At 35.7% G+C, this 16,509-nt stretch overlaps 1 protein-coding gene and 1 long non-coding RNA gene across 4 annotated transcripts in view; both read left to right on the top strand.

Moving 5' to 3' along the window:
* Nucleotides 1–16,509, top strand: part of LOC127844376 (carbonyl reductase [NADPH] 1-like) — a 199,712-nt gene that overhangs the window by 3,005 nt on the left and 180,198 nt on the right. The gene's annotated exons all lie outside the window — the stretch shown is intronic.
* Nucleotides 8,429–15,997, top strand: LOC127844391 (uncharacterized). Of its 3 annotated transcripts, none has more exons than XR_008032705.1 (3): nucleotides 8,429–8,513; nucleotides 14,380–14,472; nucleotides 15,725–15,997. It is a non-coding gene; the product is annotated as an uncharacterized LOC127844391 (long non-coding RNA). The 3 variants fall into 3 exon arrangements; XR_008032704.1 differs by lacking the exon at nucleotides 8,429–8,513 and adding an exon at nucleotides 12,988–13,072; XR_008032706.1 differs by lacking the exon at nucleotides 8,429–8,513 and adding an exon at nucleotides 13,238–13,318.

Here is a 16,509-nt window from a genome sequence, read left to right as displayed (position 1 = left end):
ACATTTAGCGATCGTCTGTGATTGGTGGGAAATGATGTGTACGAAAAAAAAAAGAAAAATGAGTTTAAATAGGTGATTTAGATCTAGTTAAGAGTGAAACATCAAATGAATTGACTTTACTTTGGCAATTTTAGGGGGCGTACGCCGCGTCCGCCCCCCCCCCCCCCCCACCCCTGGATCCGCCTATGTTTCTATAATATGGTGAACAAGCCTTTGATATATGCTCCACGTTCTAGCTTGCAGCGAGGCTAATGGTCAAGAAGCGCTCAAGAAACTGAATGCAGAAGGGCTCAATCCCGTTTTTCACCAACTTGATATCACAGATGGAAGAAGCGTTCAGCGCCTGCGCGACTTTCTGCAGAAGAACTACGGTGGCCTGGATGTGCTCGTGAATAACGCCGCCATAGCTTACAAGGTCGTGTGTGAGCTTTTTATTCGTTTATTTAGCTTACACGGTCGTGTGTGAGTTTGTATTTGTTTTTTAAGCTTACACGGTCGTGTGTGAGCTTGTATTTGTTTATTTAGCTTACACTGTCGTGTGTGAGTTTGTATTCGTTTATTTTGCTTACAAGGTCGTGTGTGAGTTTGTATTAGTTGATTTAGCTTATAAGATCGTGTGTGAGTTTGTATTCGTTTATTTAGCTTACACGGTCGTGTGTGAGCTTGTATTCGTTAATTTAGCTTACACGGTCGTGTGTGAGTTTGTATACGTTTATTTAGCGTACACGATCGTGTGTGAGTTTGTATTCGTTTATTTAGCTTACAAGGTGTCGTGTAGTTTGTATTCGTTTATTTAGCTTACACGGTCGACTGTGAGTTTGTATTCGTTTATTTAGCTTACAAGGTCGTCTGTGAGTTTGTATTCGTTTATTTAGCTTACAGTGTCGTGTGTGAGCTTGTATTCGTTTATTTAGCTTACAAGGTCGTGTGTAAGTTTGTATTTGTTTATTTAGCTTAAACGGTCGTCTGTGAGCTTGTATTCGTTTATTTAGCTTACAAGGTCGTCTGTGAGTTTGTATTCTTTTATTTAGCTTACAAGGTCGTGTGTGAGTTTGTATTCGTTTATTTAGATTACAAGGTCGTGTGTGAGTTTGTATTCGTATGTTTAGCTTACAAGGTCGTCTGTGAGTTTGTATTTGTTTATTTAGCTTACACGGTCGTCTGTGAGTGTTTATTCGTTGATTAGTATTTAGCTTACACGGTCGTGTGTAAGTTTGTATTTGTTTATTAAGCTTTTACACGGTCGTGTGTGAGTTTGTATTCGTTTATTAAGCTTTTACGGTCGTGTGTGTGTTTGTATTCGTATGTTTAGCTTACACGGTCGTCTGTGAGTCTGTATTCGTTTATTAAGCTTACACGGTGGTGTGTGAGTTTGTATTCGTTTATTTAGCTTGCACGGTCGTGTGTGAGTTTGTATTCGTTTATTTAGCTGACAAGGTCTTGTGTGAGTTTATATTCGTTTATTTAGCTTACAAGGTCGTGTGTGAGTTTGTATTCGTTTATTTAGCTAACAAGGTCGTCTGTGAGTTTGTATTCGTTTATTTAGCTAACAATGTCGTCTGTGAGTTTGTATTCGTTTATTTAGCTTACAAGGTCGTCTGTGAGTTTGTATTCGTTTATTTTGCTTACACGGTCGTGTGTAAGTTTGTATTCGTTTATTTTGCTTACATGGTCGTTTGTGAGTTTGTATTCGTTTATTTAGATTAAATGTATTAATTCTAAAAAGTGCCATATTAAGATAAGATAAATAAATTCTTATTACCTACTATACTGGAATACGTTTTAATGTAAATTATTACATACAATACAAATCTTGAAAGAAACTGGCGCTTTTAAAATAATTTTCATTCTAAATTTTAAACGACGGTGTAACACCTTCGAACACCAGAAAAGTTATCAATTCTTTACGATTTCCAGTCGGAGGTGGAAAAATTGCAAAGTGAATTCAGCGGCACCTGCAAAGTTGAGAATCCACCCTATGGTTCGCAAAAGGTGATTTCTTAAGCGCATGAAGAAAGTGTTGACAAAGAATCATTTTCAACATAAATCAATACTTACATTTTATTTTTGACAATAACTTATTCGTTATATGAAAGAAAACGTATTTTTTGGTGTATGTTGTTATGTACAATAAGTTTGGTATTTGTAAAGTTATAAATCTATCTCTTTATTTCTATACGCGAACAGTAGATTTATTTGACAAGATGAATACTTCTTTATCGAATTGTCAATGGGTGTACATAATATTACGAAGCATTTAAACATGATAATACACATGTTTAGATTGTTATGAATTATAAATCAACGGTATATATATTTAAATATAGAGGTAGTTCAGTTTTATAATATACAGATTTAGTTATTTTTAGTTGAAAGATTATAGTCAACAATTGTGCAACTCGATTGAAAATAAAATAAATATAACCTTAAACAATAATGTACCTCGATTTTCACAGGGGATTTCACGGTTGTAAAACCTTGCACTTCTGTACGGCTTTGATTGTTCAGTCAAAAAAGCAAACATTTTGGCATCGAGATGATCTGTATTTATGATATGCAATATTTTATTAATTCACTATATGTTGTTCCTTCATCAATGCTTACGGCTAATTTATAGCGTTGTTTGAATAAAATATTTAACCCACCATTACACTGATGCTAATAACACATTTGATAAAAATAAGATGTACAATGTACGCATGAATGCGCGGATATTATCGATGTAAAACACTTAAAATCAACTGATCTATACTAATATACAGCTCTCACTGTTTGAACAGCAAACATTACTACTTTGTTAATGAAAGGCCACTCATAAATGAATTAATGATAATTGACCACACGTGAATGTATCGTGTTTGTTTTTTTTAATAATGTTTTTTTTTTTGTTTACGAGTCGAGTGTTTGTCGCATCCCCGGTAATTGGGGCCGTGTGTCCAGCAACAGTTTTTGCCAACAATGCTTCTTTTTTTCTCTTATAATATCTTGTATTGTTGCTGCAGATAGCCGCCACAGAACCGTTTTCCGAGCAGGCTGATGTGACCATGACAACCAATTTCTGGGGAACGTTAAATGCATGCAAGGTTCTGTTTTCATTACTAAGGCCTCATGCCAGGTAAGAGTCGCGTGGACATACTATTCAAGGATTTTCCCTTGTTATCTAGTGATGTCATGCATACTATTCAAGGATTGTCCCTTGTTATCTAGTGATGTCAGGCAAGATTCGCGTGAGCATACTATTCAAGGATTGTCCCTTGTTATCTAGTGATGTCAGGCATGGGTCGCGTGTGCATACCATTTACGGATTGTCCCTTGTTATCTAGTGATGCCAGGCAAGGGTTGCGTGGGCATACCATTTAAGAATTGTTCCTTGTTATCTAGTGATGTCAGGCAAGGGTGGCGTGTGCATACCATTAAAGGATTGTCCCTTGTTATCTAGTGATGCCAGGCAAGGGTCGCGGGGCGTAATATTTAAGGATTTCGCTTGTTATCTAGTGATGCCAGACAAGGTCGCGTGGGCATACCATTTTAGGATCGTCCCTTGTTATCTAGTGATGCCAGGCAAGGGTCGCGTGTGCATACCATTTAAGGATTGTCCCTTGTTATCTAGTGATGTAAGGCAAGAGTCGCGTGTGTATACCATTTAAGGATTGTCCCTTGCTATCCAGTGATGCCAGGCAAGGGTCGCGTGGGCATACCATTTAAGGATTGTTCCTTGTTATCTAGTGATGTCACGCAAGGGTCGCGTGTGCATACCATTAAAGGATTGTCCCTTGTTATCTAGTGATGCCAGGCAAGGGTCGCGGGGGTGTAATATTAAAGGATTGTCCCTTGTTATCTAGTGATACCAGACAAGGGTCGCTGAGGCGTAATATTTAAGGATTGTCCCTTGTTATCTAGTGATGCCAGGCAAGGGTCGCGGGGGCATACCATTTAAGGATTGTTCCTTGTTATCTAGTGATGTCATGCAAGGGTCGCGTGTGCATATCATTAAAGGATTGTCCCTTGTTATCTAGTGATGCCAGGCAAGGGTCGCGGGGGTGTAATATTAAAGGATTGTCCCTTGTTATCTAGTGATACCAGACAAGGGTCGCTCAGGCGTAATATTTAAGGATTGTCCCTTGTTATCTAGTGATGCCAGGCAAGGGTCGCGGGGGCATACCATTTAAGGATTGTCCCTTGTTATCTAGTGATGTCAGGCAAGAGTCGCGTTTGTTCTTCTTGAATGCTCTGAGCTTTTATGAGTACGTACGTACAGCTCATAGTTCTTCTTGGTAAAATTAAAACCAATGTAAAAAAATAATGTCACATATATGTCCATAAAATCGAGTTAGATCAACCTAATGCATTGTTACAAACACAATACCTGTTACAATCGACATCAATTTGCGTCTACTTTGTTGAGAAATGCTCAAAACATAGAATTTATATCAAATCGTTTATGGCGGAAGTTGTTATTGTCGATTAGAGCAAAGGGAAACAAATGGTTACACTGCACAAATTGTTTTCACTGTGGTATCTGACGATCTGGTCTTATGGTAGCAGTTGTAATTGTATTGTGTATAACATTGTAGTTTGAATTAGGACACATTCTTATGACTGTAATTTCGCCGCGATCGGATAAGTGGCATGTTCCGCTAGTAAGTTGAATAATATCGGGCGTATGCTTGCATTGTAAACAAGTTGTTATTAAAATAAAGATACAATGTGGTGATGGTGTAACTTTTACTACTTTACTAAGTGAATGAGGGTTGAAATGCTATGAAACACTTTCTGCACCAATTAAAATATTTATTGAACATATTCCATATTTGTTTTCGGCTATTAGGCTAGATTATTTAATATACATATATACATAGAAAATATTGCAGACATACACACACACAAAGTATAAAGAAATGGAAAAAAGAAACACCATAAAGGCACCCGGCAATACGACGGGGTTCTTTTAGTATATTTTCATAACACCGGGAACAGTGTAGTAAACTTTAAAGTACCTGGGGTACCATATACACACATACAGCTGATAAATTTACATATATTTCCCTGTGTGTGATCGTGCTTATTGAAAGCGAAAGCCTAACCACGATCGAGGGTCACCACACATAATTTACGCTCAATTGGTCATTGTCGGCTCAGGTACTACTTAAAAGTACCCCGAGTACTCAGAAGTATTCTACAATGTACCCCGGATACGGAAAATACGCACCCGGTCATACTCCGGAATACTTTTTAGAACCGGTATATATTTTCTGTACCCCACATACTTTGCAGTATATTTTTTAATTACACCGGGTACTTGAAGTAGTATCTGAGCCGACAATAACCAATCGAGCATAATTTACTATTGTTTAATTAAATCATTTTATATTTCGAGTCCGCATTGAAAACGTACATAAAGTTGAAAGGCGGTAATGTATGTGTTCATTTGTTTACCATATGAGTGTTTTGGTATATGCATGTATTGAAATACCTGAATTGTGTATGATCAATCTAGTAGGAGAATTAATTGAGACTTGCAATTACACCATATGGTATACGTCGAACGCTACACTATGGTATTACGACCGATGTCCTCCTATCTAAACGTTCTGATAAAAGTTTAATTCTTTCTAAGTACGGGATTTTTTTTCACCACAACGTCCTTAAGTTTGCTCATGCCTTGGTGGCACCTTGGCCCAAGGTCCTCACAGAGACGCTCTTTCATTAAGATGTTAACGAGCTTCTTCATGTCCTCGTCTCGCGCGACCTCTTTCCTGGCTGGCGGTTTCTCGGTCGCTGTGTCCACCATGGTAGAAAAGTGGTCATCGACCAATCTACCTAGGCCGCCAGCGAGTGCTCCGTGACGAGCAAGGGTGGCGAAACGTGTTTGTTTGATCTAGATATTACGGCACGGAGATGTGGTACATTGAATACATGAACCTTGTTGATAATCGAAGTCTCTTCATTTATCGAATTAAATATAAAGTTATTGATAAATTGATTGAGTACAGAGCGATTAATTCATAGCGTACAGGGCTATGCGTATGTATGCATTGGTAAACTTATTATGTGTCGATAACGTGGGCATTATGTTCCTTGTTGAAAATACAAATCTAACATCTGGTCATTAACAGATTGACATTGCGGATGTTCGTCTAGTCGTCCACTGGAGTGCACCAAGAAATCATTTGTGGTACTGGCAGGAGGTGAGGAGGGCAGGCCGGGATGGGAAACCGTCCCTTGCAGTTGTCTATCCCTACGGTCGTTCGTTAGTGGGAGACAGTGGACTGAGAGAGACGTTTAAGAGTGTTGAGTGCTTGAGGCTGTCAGTATTAAAGACTTTGTTAACTAAAGAGATGGGTGAAAGTGAGTTATGCGTTAGGGAAGGTTGCGTTTTAAAGAATTGTTCTGTATGTGAGTGTGATCTTTGTCAGTGTTGTTCGAGGTGCTGTGCAAAATGCGGATGTGTTGGTGTGATAGGTGTTTTGGAGAGATTTTTCATTTGATTACTGTCACTGACGAGAATCTAATGATAAACAGGCAAGAATAACAAGCGAAGAATATATATGTACTGGCATTTCCCCAGAAATTTGGTCAGACACAGCGGCAGGCGGTTGGTGTCGATTTCTTTATATACTTTCTAAATGTTATAAATCAAAATCCACACTACTTTGGAGCTACTAAAACACAAAATTTCATAATATTTATGTATTTGTCCTTAGTTCATTTTAGTCAAGTCATATATTATAATATTAAGTAACAACCAAAATAAACAGAAAGCTAAAAAATGATTGAAAAACATTCTGTGACCAATGGAAAATCTTGCTTCCAACTACTGGTCGTTTATTAGATTGTATTCTGTCATGCACAGAGACTAAAGAAAAATGTGTTGCAGATATATAGCGAATTCCGTAAATATGAAAGAAACAATATATATATATATTGTATCTGAATATATTAAATGTTGGTACTGTGAAGTTATAGTCGCCGTTAAGAAAATAGTGTGAACAAATTTTAAATGGTCGGGAGCAATCAAATAAGACGTTTGATTCCAATTAATTGTATTCATAACTAAAATTTCGCACAACCGCAACACACATCAGTTACGGTTTATTTTTAAGCAAGTTCTTTATACTTGTTTATTTTCTGCAATAGTCGTTAACAATTAAAATATTTAAAAGATCGCCGTGGCGTAGTGGATATGGTATCCGCTTAGCGATCGGGAAGTCACGGTTTAAAACCTCACTGTGAGCGTTCCTTCGATCTCCCCAAAAAGACACCAAGTACTGGTTCTAGTCCCAGGAAACATACTCGAGAGTGTTTATAAAAGCATACGGCTTTCGATGCAATCGAGCTAAAATAAATACGTTTAAACTAATTAAAATAAAACAAACAAACAATTTGAGCATATCTTTAATTGCTCTACCTCCACATGTACCGGTAATAATAGATCATTATCGACCATTATTATGATATTACGACCATAATTGATCCCCATTAACGACCCGTAAATCGTTCATACGTGTTACCTATGCCCCTTATGCACACACCGCTGATAAGAGCGTGCATGTTTTGATTGAACGTTGGCCGAATGTAGACAGCATTCGGATTAAAGCTTGCAAGCTCTTGTGAAAATGTCAAGCGCACGTATTTTAGTCCGCTGGGCTAAAATCGCCTGGGGAAATCCCTGATTATATGTATCTTTACACATGAATATATGGTGTTCGAATATATGTATGAATACAAGTTACACTTCACTAAATTGGTTGTTTTATATAAATCATTGTTCTTAAATCATGCTCCAGTGTTTTACTTTATGTTATAATGTATAATAATGTCTATCTCAGAAGTCAATGAATTACACTCAATATCAATGTTAAAGTGATAAGTCTTATGTTACTAAGAAGTGAATTCTTAATTTATGTCCAACCTTATTAAAGTATCTGATGAATAAGTCATTATCAATTGAAATTCATACAACTTATGTTACTTATCAGTGATTTCTTTTTGTAACTTCTATCAATTCCTAGTTTTCATAATTCTTATAATCCATGCACTACACGTTTGTTATTTTCTATTTTGTTTATGGCTAAAAGCAATTGTATGCTTTAGAGCTAATAAATGTTGCTGCTGTAGATGCTGTTGTGTTATAATTCCCTTACGGCAGATCTAAGGGTCATCGTTCCTTTTGTTTCTTCCTAATGTCTGTTGTCTGAGCGCTATTCATATACAATTAACATAAGTATTAATTAAAATTTGAACAAATTATATATAAAATTTCTGTCCATTTAAAACAAATATTTAATATTTGAAAATAACCTTTCTTAAAAACATAAATTGTATGTTCGGAGAAAAGCATAGGTAAACCGTTTATTGGTACATGTTGTTGTAAACACACCGCGTGCGTTCCTTTAATTTGTCTTTTGGTTAATAAAAACTGTTCAATATGCAAACAAGTTGACATTTACATTTACGCTTGACGTGTTTGAAACTTTGATTAAAATTTTTCTTCTGCGAGCACACCACATCATGTAAGTTATCTTAATTTGCTCATTATAGATATATTGACGATCTATTTGTGTTAATTCATGCCAGAAAATAGTTTATGTTGCTAATTTTACCAATAAATCTCCACCGGGATTTCAGGCGGCGATTTTGCTATGGTAAATAGCGAAACCAGTTGAAACTCCCAGGACCTGAAGGGTCAATAGCTGGGAGTTGGATTATTGCAACTAGTACAGCTCATAGTTCTTCTTGGTAAAATTAAACCAATGTAAAAAAAAATAATGTCACACATATGTCCATAAAATCGAGTTAGATCAACCTAATGCATTGTTACAAACACAATACCTGTTACAATCGACATCAATTTGCGTCTTCTTTGTTGAGAAATGCTCAAAACTTAAAATTGATATCAAATCGTTTATGGCGGAAGTTGTTATTGTCGATTAGAGCAAAGGGAAAGAAATGGTTACACTGCACAAATTGTTTTCACTGTGGTATCTGACGATCTGGTCTTATGGTAGCAGTTGAAATTGTATTGTGTATAACATTGTAGTTTGAATTCGGACACATTCTTATGACTGTAATTTCGCTGCGATCGGATAAGTGGCATGTTCCGTTAGTAAGTTGAATAATATCGGGCGTATGTTTGAATTGTAAACAAGTTGTTATTAAAATAAAGATACAATGTGGTGCTGGTGTAACTTTTACTACTTTACTAAGTGAATGAGGGTTGAAATGCTATGAAACACTTTCTGCACCAATTAAAATATTTATTGAACAAATTCCATATTTGTTTTCGGCTATTAGGCTAGATTATTTAATATACATGTATACATAGAAAATATTGCAGACATACACACACACACACACAAAGTATAAAGAAATGGAAAAAAGAAACACCATAAAGGCACCCGGCAATACGACGGGGTTCTTTTAGTATATTTTCCGTACACCGGGAACAGTGTACTAAACTTTAAAGTACCTGGGGTACCATATACACACATACAGCTGATAAATTTACATATATTTCCCTGTGTGTGATCGTGCTTATTGAAAGCGAAAGCCTAACCACGATCGAGGGACACCACACATAATTTACGCTCAATTGGTCATTGTCGGCTCAGGTACTACTTAAAAGTACCCCGAGTACTCAGAAGTATTCTACAATGTACCCCGGATACGGAAAATACGCACCCGGTCATACTCCGGAATACTTTTTAGAACCGGTATATATTTTCTGTACCCCACATACTTTGCAGTATATTTTTTAATTACACCGGGTACTTGACGTAGTATCTGAGCCGACAATAACCAATCGAGCATAATTTACTATTGTTTAATTAAATCATTTTATATTTCGAGTCCGCATTGAAGACGTACATAAAGTTGAAAGGCGGTAATGTATGTGTTCATTTGTTTACCATATGAGTGTTTTGGTATATGCATGTATTGAAATACCTGAATTGTGTATGATCAATCTAGTAGGAGAATTAATTGAGACTTGCAATTACACCATATGGTATACGTCGAACGCTACACTATGGTATTACGACCGATGTCCTCCTATCTAAACGTTCTGATAAAAGTTTAATTTTTTCTAAGTACGGGATTTTTTTCACCACAACGTCCTTAAGTTTGCTCATGCCTTGGTGGCACCTTGGCCCAAGGTCCTCACAGAGACGCTCTTTCATTAAGATGTTAACGAGCTTCTTCATGTCCTCGTCTCGCCTGACCTCTTTCCTGGCTGGCGGTTTCTCGGTCGCTGTGTCCACCATGGTAGAAAAGTGGTCATCGACCAATCTACCTTGGCCGCCAGCGAGTGCTCCGTGACGAGCAAGGGTGGCGAAACGTGTTTGTTTGATCTAGATATTACGGCATGGAGATGTGGTACATTGAATACATGAACCTTGTTGATAATCGAAGTCTCTTCATTTATCGAATTAAATATAAAGTTATTGATACATTGATTGAGTACAGAGCGATTAATTCATGGCGTACAGGGCAATGCGTATGTATGCATTGGTGAACTTATTATGTGTCGATAACGTGGGCATTATGTTCCGTGTTGAAACTACAAATCTAACATCTGGTCATTTACAGATTGATATTGCTGATGTTCGTCTAGTCGTCCACTGGGGTGCACCAAGAAATCATTTGTGGTACTGGCAGGAGGTGGGGAGGGCAGGCCGGGATGGGAAACCGTCCCTTGCATTTGTTTATCCCTACGGTCGTTCGTTAGTGTGAGACAGTGGACTGAGAGAGACGTTTAAGAGTGTTGAGTGCTTGAGGCTTTCAGTATTTAAGACTTTGTTAACTAAAGAGATGGGTGAAAGTGAGTTATGCGTTAGGGAAGGTTGCGTTTTAAAGAATTGTTCTGTATGTGAGTGTGATCTTTGTCAGTGTTGTTCGAGGTGCTGTGCAAAATGCGGATGTGTTGGTGTGATATGTGTTTTGGAGAGATTTTTCATTTGATTATTGTCACTGATGAGAATGTTATGATGAACAGGCAAGAATAACAAGCGAAGAATATATATGTACTGGCATCTCCCCAGAAATTTGGTCAGGCACAGCGGCAGGCGGTTGGTGTCGATTTCTTTATATACTTTCTAAATGTTATAAATCAAAATCCACACTACTTTGGAGCTACTAAAACACAAAATTTCATAATATTTATGTATTTGTCCTCCGTTCATTTCAGTCAAGTCATATTTTATAATATTAAATAACAACCAAAATAAACAGAAAGCTAAAAAATGATTGAAAAACATTATGTGACCAATGGAAAATCTTGCTTCCAACTACTGGTCGTTTATTAGATTGTATTCTGTCATACACAGAGACTAAAGAAAAATGTGTTGCAGATATATAGCGAATTCCGTAAATATGAAAGAAACAATATATATATATATATATATATATATATATATATATATATATATATATATATATATATATATATATATATATATATATATATATATATATATATATGTATATTGTATCTGAATATATTAAATGTTGGTACTGTGAAGTTATAGTTGCCGTTAAGAAAATAGTGTGAACAAATTTTAAATGGTCGGGAGCAATCAAATAAGACGTTTGATTCCAATTAATTGTATTCATAACTAAAATTACGCACAACCGCAACACACATCAGTTATGGTTTATTTTTAAGCAAGTTCTTTATACTTGTTTATTTTCTGCAATAGTCGTTAACAATTAAAATATTTAAAAGATCGCCGTGGCGTAGTGGATATGGTGTCCGCCTAGCGATCGGGAAGTCACGGGTTAAAACCTCACTGTGAGCGTTCCTTCGATCTCCCCAAAAAGACACCAAGTACTGGTTCTAGTCCCAGGAAACAGACCCGAGAGTGTTTATAAAAGCATACGGCTTTCGATGCAATCGAGCTAAAATAAATACGTTTAAACTAATTAAAATAAAACAAACAAACAATTTGAGCATATCTTTAATTGCTCTACCTCCACATGTACCGGTAATAATAGATCATTATCGACCATTATTATGATATTACGACCATAATTGATCCCCATTAACGACCCGTAAATCGTTCATACGTGTTACCTATGCCCCTTATGCACACACCGCTGATAAGAGCGTGCATGTTTTGATTGAACGTTGGCCGAATGTAGACAGCATTCGGATTAAAGCTTGCAAGCCCTTGTGAAAATGTCAAGCGCACGTATTTTAGTCCGCTGGGCTAAAATCGCCTGGGGAAATCCCTGATTATATGTATCTATACATATGAATATATGGTGTTCGAATATATGTATGAATACAAGTTACACTTCACTGAATTGGTTGTTTTATATAAATCATTGTTCTTATATCATGCTCCAGTGTTTTACTTTATGTTATAATGTATAATAATGTCTATCTCAGAAGTCAATGAATTACACTCAATATCAATGTTAATGTGATAAGTCTTATGTTACTAAGAAGTGAATTCTTAATTTATGTCTAACCTTATTAAAGTATCTGATGAATAAGTCATTATCAATTGAAAGTCATACAACTTATGTTACTTATCAGTGATTTCTTTTTGTTACTTCTATCAATTCCTAGTTTTCATAATTCTTATAATCCATGCACTACACGTTTGTTATTTTCTATTTTGTTTATGGCTAAAAGCAATTGTATGCTTTAGAGCTAATAAATGTTGCTGCTGTAGATGCTGTTGTGTTATAATTCCCTTACGGCAGATCTAAGGGCCATCGTTCCTTTTGTTTCTTCCTAATGTCTGTTGTCTGAGCGCTATTCATATACAATTAACATAAGTATTAATTAAAATTTGAACAAATTATATATAAAATTTCTGTCTATTTAAAACAAATATTTAATATTTGGAAATAACCTTTCTTAAAAACATAAATTGTATGTTCGGAGAAAAGCATAGGTAAACCGTTTATTGGTACATGTTGTTGTAAACACACCGCGTGCGTTCCTTTAATTTTTCTTTTGGTTATTAAAAACTGTTCAATATGCAAACAAGTTGACATTTACATTTACGCTTGACGTGTTTGAAACTTTGATTAAAATTTTTCTTCTGCGAGCACACCACATCATGTAAGTTATCTTAATTTGCTCATTAAAGATATATTGACGATCTATTTGTGTTAATTCATGACAGAAAATAGTTTATGTTGCTAATTTTACCAATAAATCTCCACCGGGATTTCAGGCGGCGATTTTGCTATGGTAAATAGCGAAACCAGTTGAAACTCCCAGGACCTGGAGGGTCAATAGCTGGGAGTTGGATTATTGCAACTACATTGTATCTTTTCTGAATAAAAGCTTACGATGATAATAACTGTAAATTTATCCTAAATCGTTGTGTTGCTTTATAAATGAGTTATGTTTAACTCATTAAAATCTTTGTTGACGTGCACTTATTGATGGCAAAAAATGACGACTTATTTACCCCACCCGCTAATGTTGAACTTGTAATACATCTACAAGTTGTGATCGAACAGTTCTTAGTCTCGAAGATGTTGAAAATCACACTTTTATTAAGCGGGTTTTTTTCAAAATAAATTGAATGGTGATTATACCATCATTATCATGAAAATCAATATGGCATCAAAATACTGTTTATGTTTGGTATTTTCAAATTCAATATTAAAGGCTTGATTGGTCTTTGTCGGCTCAGGTACTACTTGCATGTACCCCGGGTACTCTTAAGTATACTTACATGTACCCCGGGGACGGTAAATATACTTAAACGTTCTCGGGAATTTGAACGCTAAATCGGTCGTTGTCGCCTATTTTGTTGTAAATTAATTGTGTTCAAATTAATGTCTATTTTCTGTTAAATGGCCTCTATATCATCGAAACTCGTACTAAAAAAGCAGGTTGATGTATTTTTTTTTAAGAAATTTGTTGAAGATAAACAATATCGTTTTACAGTATTCGGTAGCACGTTTTACGACATCGGATTATGGCTGGAATACAAGTCGGGTACAGTCTTATATCGCCCGGGTACGTTTAAGTATATTTACCGTACCCGGGTACATGTAATTATACTTAAGAGTACCCAGGGTACGTGTAAGTAGTACCCAAACCTACAATGACCAATCAAGCTTCAATAAGTGTATAGTATGGATGAGTAAAGTAGATGGTGCCTTTTGTATTTAATGTTTGCAGAAAAATTGCCATTATTGTTTTTATATTGTTTTCATTTGCGTAAAATTTAATTATTTGTTAAATTGAATTCTGAAGTGCTATAAATGTGCACCCCATCCAAAGTTTTTATTTCTAAATATTGATGTGGCTTTTTTTTAATTAACTTCTTTCCATGCATTCGTCCCCTTCTTTTGTGTTTGTAATGAGAACATGAGCACTCTTATGCAAATGCATTCTTTTTATTTTTATAGATTTTGGCATCATTGAGGTATATGGCAGGGGAGATTTTACTCTGAAGGATTCAATGCCATTAATGTGCAGGCTGTTGTTGACGTCAACATGAGGTAAATGTAAATACAGTATTATGATTCATTACCTTATCATAAATTAGATATTAAAGCAGAGAAATACCATAACAGGTTCAACATACTAAGCGTTATGCTTATCATCTTTGGCATCAAATAATGATTATTTATGTACATGCGCAAAAATCATTAACTACCATAATCGACACCATGAGCATGTTGAAATCCGGCTTCTGTTCTTTAATGCGTATTAGCCAATGCAGCTATCTGTATTATCTTGAAATATTGTCTGAAGTAACATTTATTTAATATACGAGAACTAAAATATACTTCAGCTAGGTTGGTAAAGCTTATTGAGATGCTATCCTAAGCAACAATGATGCAGGTCATCTGCTGGGAGATAGTGGGTATCCGTAAAGGACTTACCTGATGACTCCTTTACCTAATCCCTCCGATGCTGCGGAACAGGCCTAAAATGAACATCTATGTAGACGTCAAAATTTTGGTTTTGGTAATATATCATGTAAATTGTGAAATATAAGTCTTATTAGTGCGAGATCAACTGACCACACAGTATTTAATTAAACTATTGTTGCCAATCTTTCTTATGCCTCACAGTGTCTTAAATCAAAGGTAACTTCTAAAGCTTGATTAGGTACATCTTTAATTATCAAATTGTTGAATTTATATGTAAATTAAGTTTTATTATAAATGAGGGTTGTTTGCGTGTATGTATGTGATGTTTCATAAAAAAAATCCGTTTAAATAAACTGATGTTTTTATTCATTTTATTTTAAATCTTAAATATTAATTTTGCTTATCCCATATGTATGAACTTATTTTTATGTCCCCCACCACTATAGTGGGGGACATATTGTTTTTGCCCTGTCTGTCTATCTGTCTGTTTGCGCCAACTTTAACATTTTGCAATAACTTGTGCTATATTGAAGATAGCAACTTTATATTTGGCATGCATGTGTATCTCATGGAGCTGCACATTTAGATTGGTAAACGGTCAAGGTCAAGGTGATCCTTTAAGGTCAAAGGTAAAAAAAAAACTAAATCAAAGCGGCACAGAAGGGGACATTGTGTTTCTGACAAACACATTTCTTGTTTGCTAGTGTATTTAAATTAAATTGAGTATACATGGTGAATACAGACACAAATATTGTATTTTGTAGGCTATATATTATATAAACATAATATTGAAATCAAATAAGCCTGTGGAATCAGCGCAATTTAGTCACTTAGACAAATATCTATGTTAAAGAAATACTTTTCTATTTTTTAGATGTCAGCATGTCACTGATGGATGCTTGCCTTTCAAGCCCAATAAGTGATGTTAACAAGAAACTGTTTCCATGCGTCTGCCGTCTGCGTAACCTCTGTCTTGAACGTTCCTCTGATAAAGGATTTGGTTTGAGACGTGATGGGAAATGAAGTAATTAACAACACACCAGCACAGGGAGCAGCATTTAATAAGAGACAGCAGCTGATCAAACTGTTTGATAAAAATGTTTTAAATTGGTACAATTGATGTAGTTATTAATGTTATTAAGTGATAGATGGCTCGAGTCTTCTCTGAATAGGTAGGCTATACTTCTCAGTCAAATGGCTTAAAGTTGTGTCATCGCTGATTTGGAAGGATTGGTATTCATGTAGTCTAGCCATATTTTAGTTACAAAAGCCGATGTTTGCATGTTTTATAATTTTGTAGGCATTATTTGGCTAATATTTACTTCAAGGTTATAGGTTTGTGAAACATACAAATGCCAATGTTCTGAGTACCAATAAATAAGTTATGTGGTAGATATTACCACGTGCTTGATTTAATAATAATTTTAAAGGGACCTTTTCACAGATTTTGGCAGATATTAAAGTTTTTCATTAAATGCTTTATATTGATTAATATAAACATTGGATCTAAAAAGCTCCAGTAAAAAAACAAGAATAAAATTAAAGAAAGAAAAAAAAGTAACCCTCAACTGGGCTCAAACCACTGACCTCTGGAGTAAAAGTCTTACACTTAGACCACTCTGCCATCCGTGCTCATACAACGAGTGATGTATTTTATAA

Source organism: Dreissena polymorpha, chromosome 9 (genome assembly GCF_020536995.1).
Source record: "Dreissena polymorpha isolate Duluth1 chromosome 9, UMN_Dpol_1.0, whole genome shotgun sequence".
NCBI lineage: Eukaryota > Metazoa > Mollusca > Bivalvia > Myida > Dreissenidae > Dreissena > Dreissena polymorpha.
The sequence above is the reverse complement of the archived record's forward strand: the minus strand, read 5'-3'. Positions and strand labels throughout refer to the sequence as shown.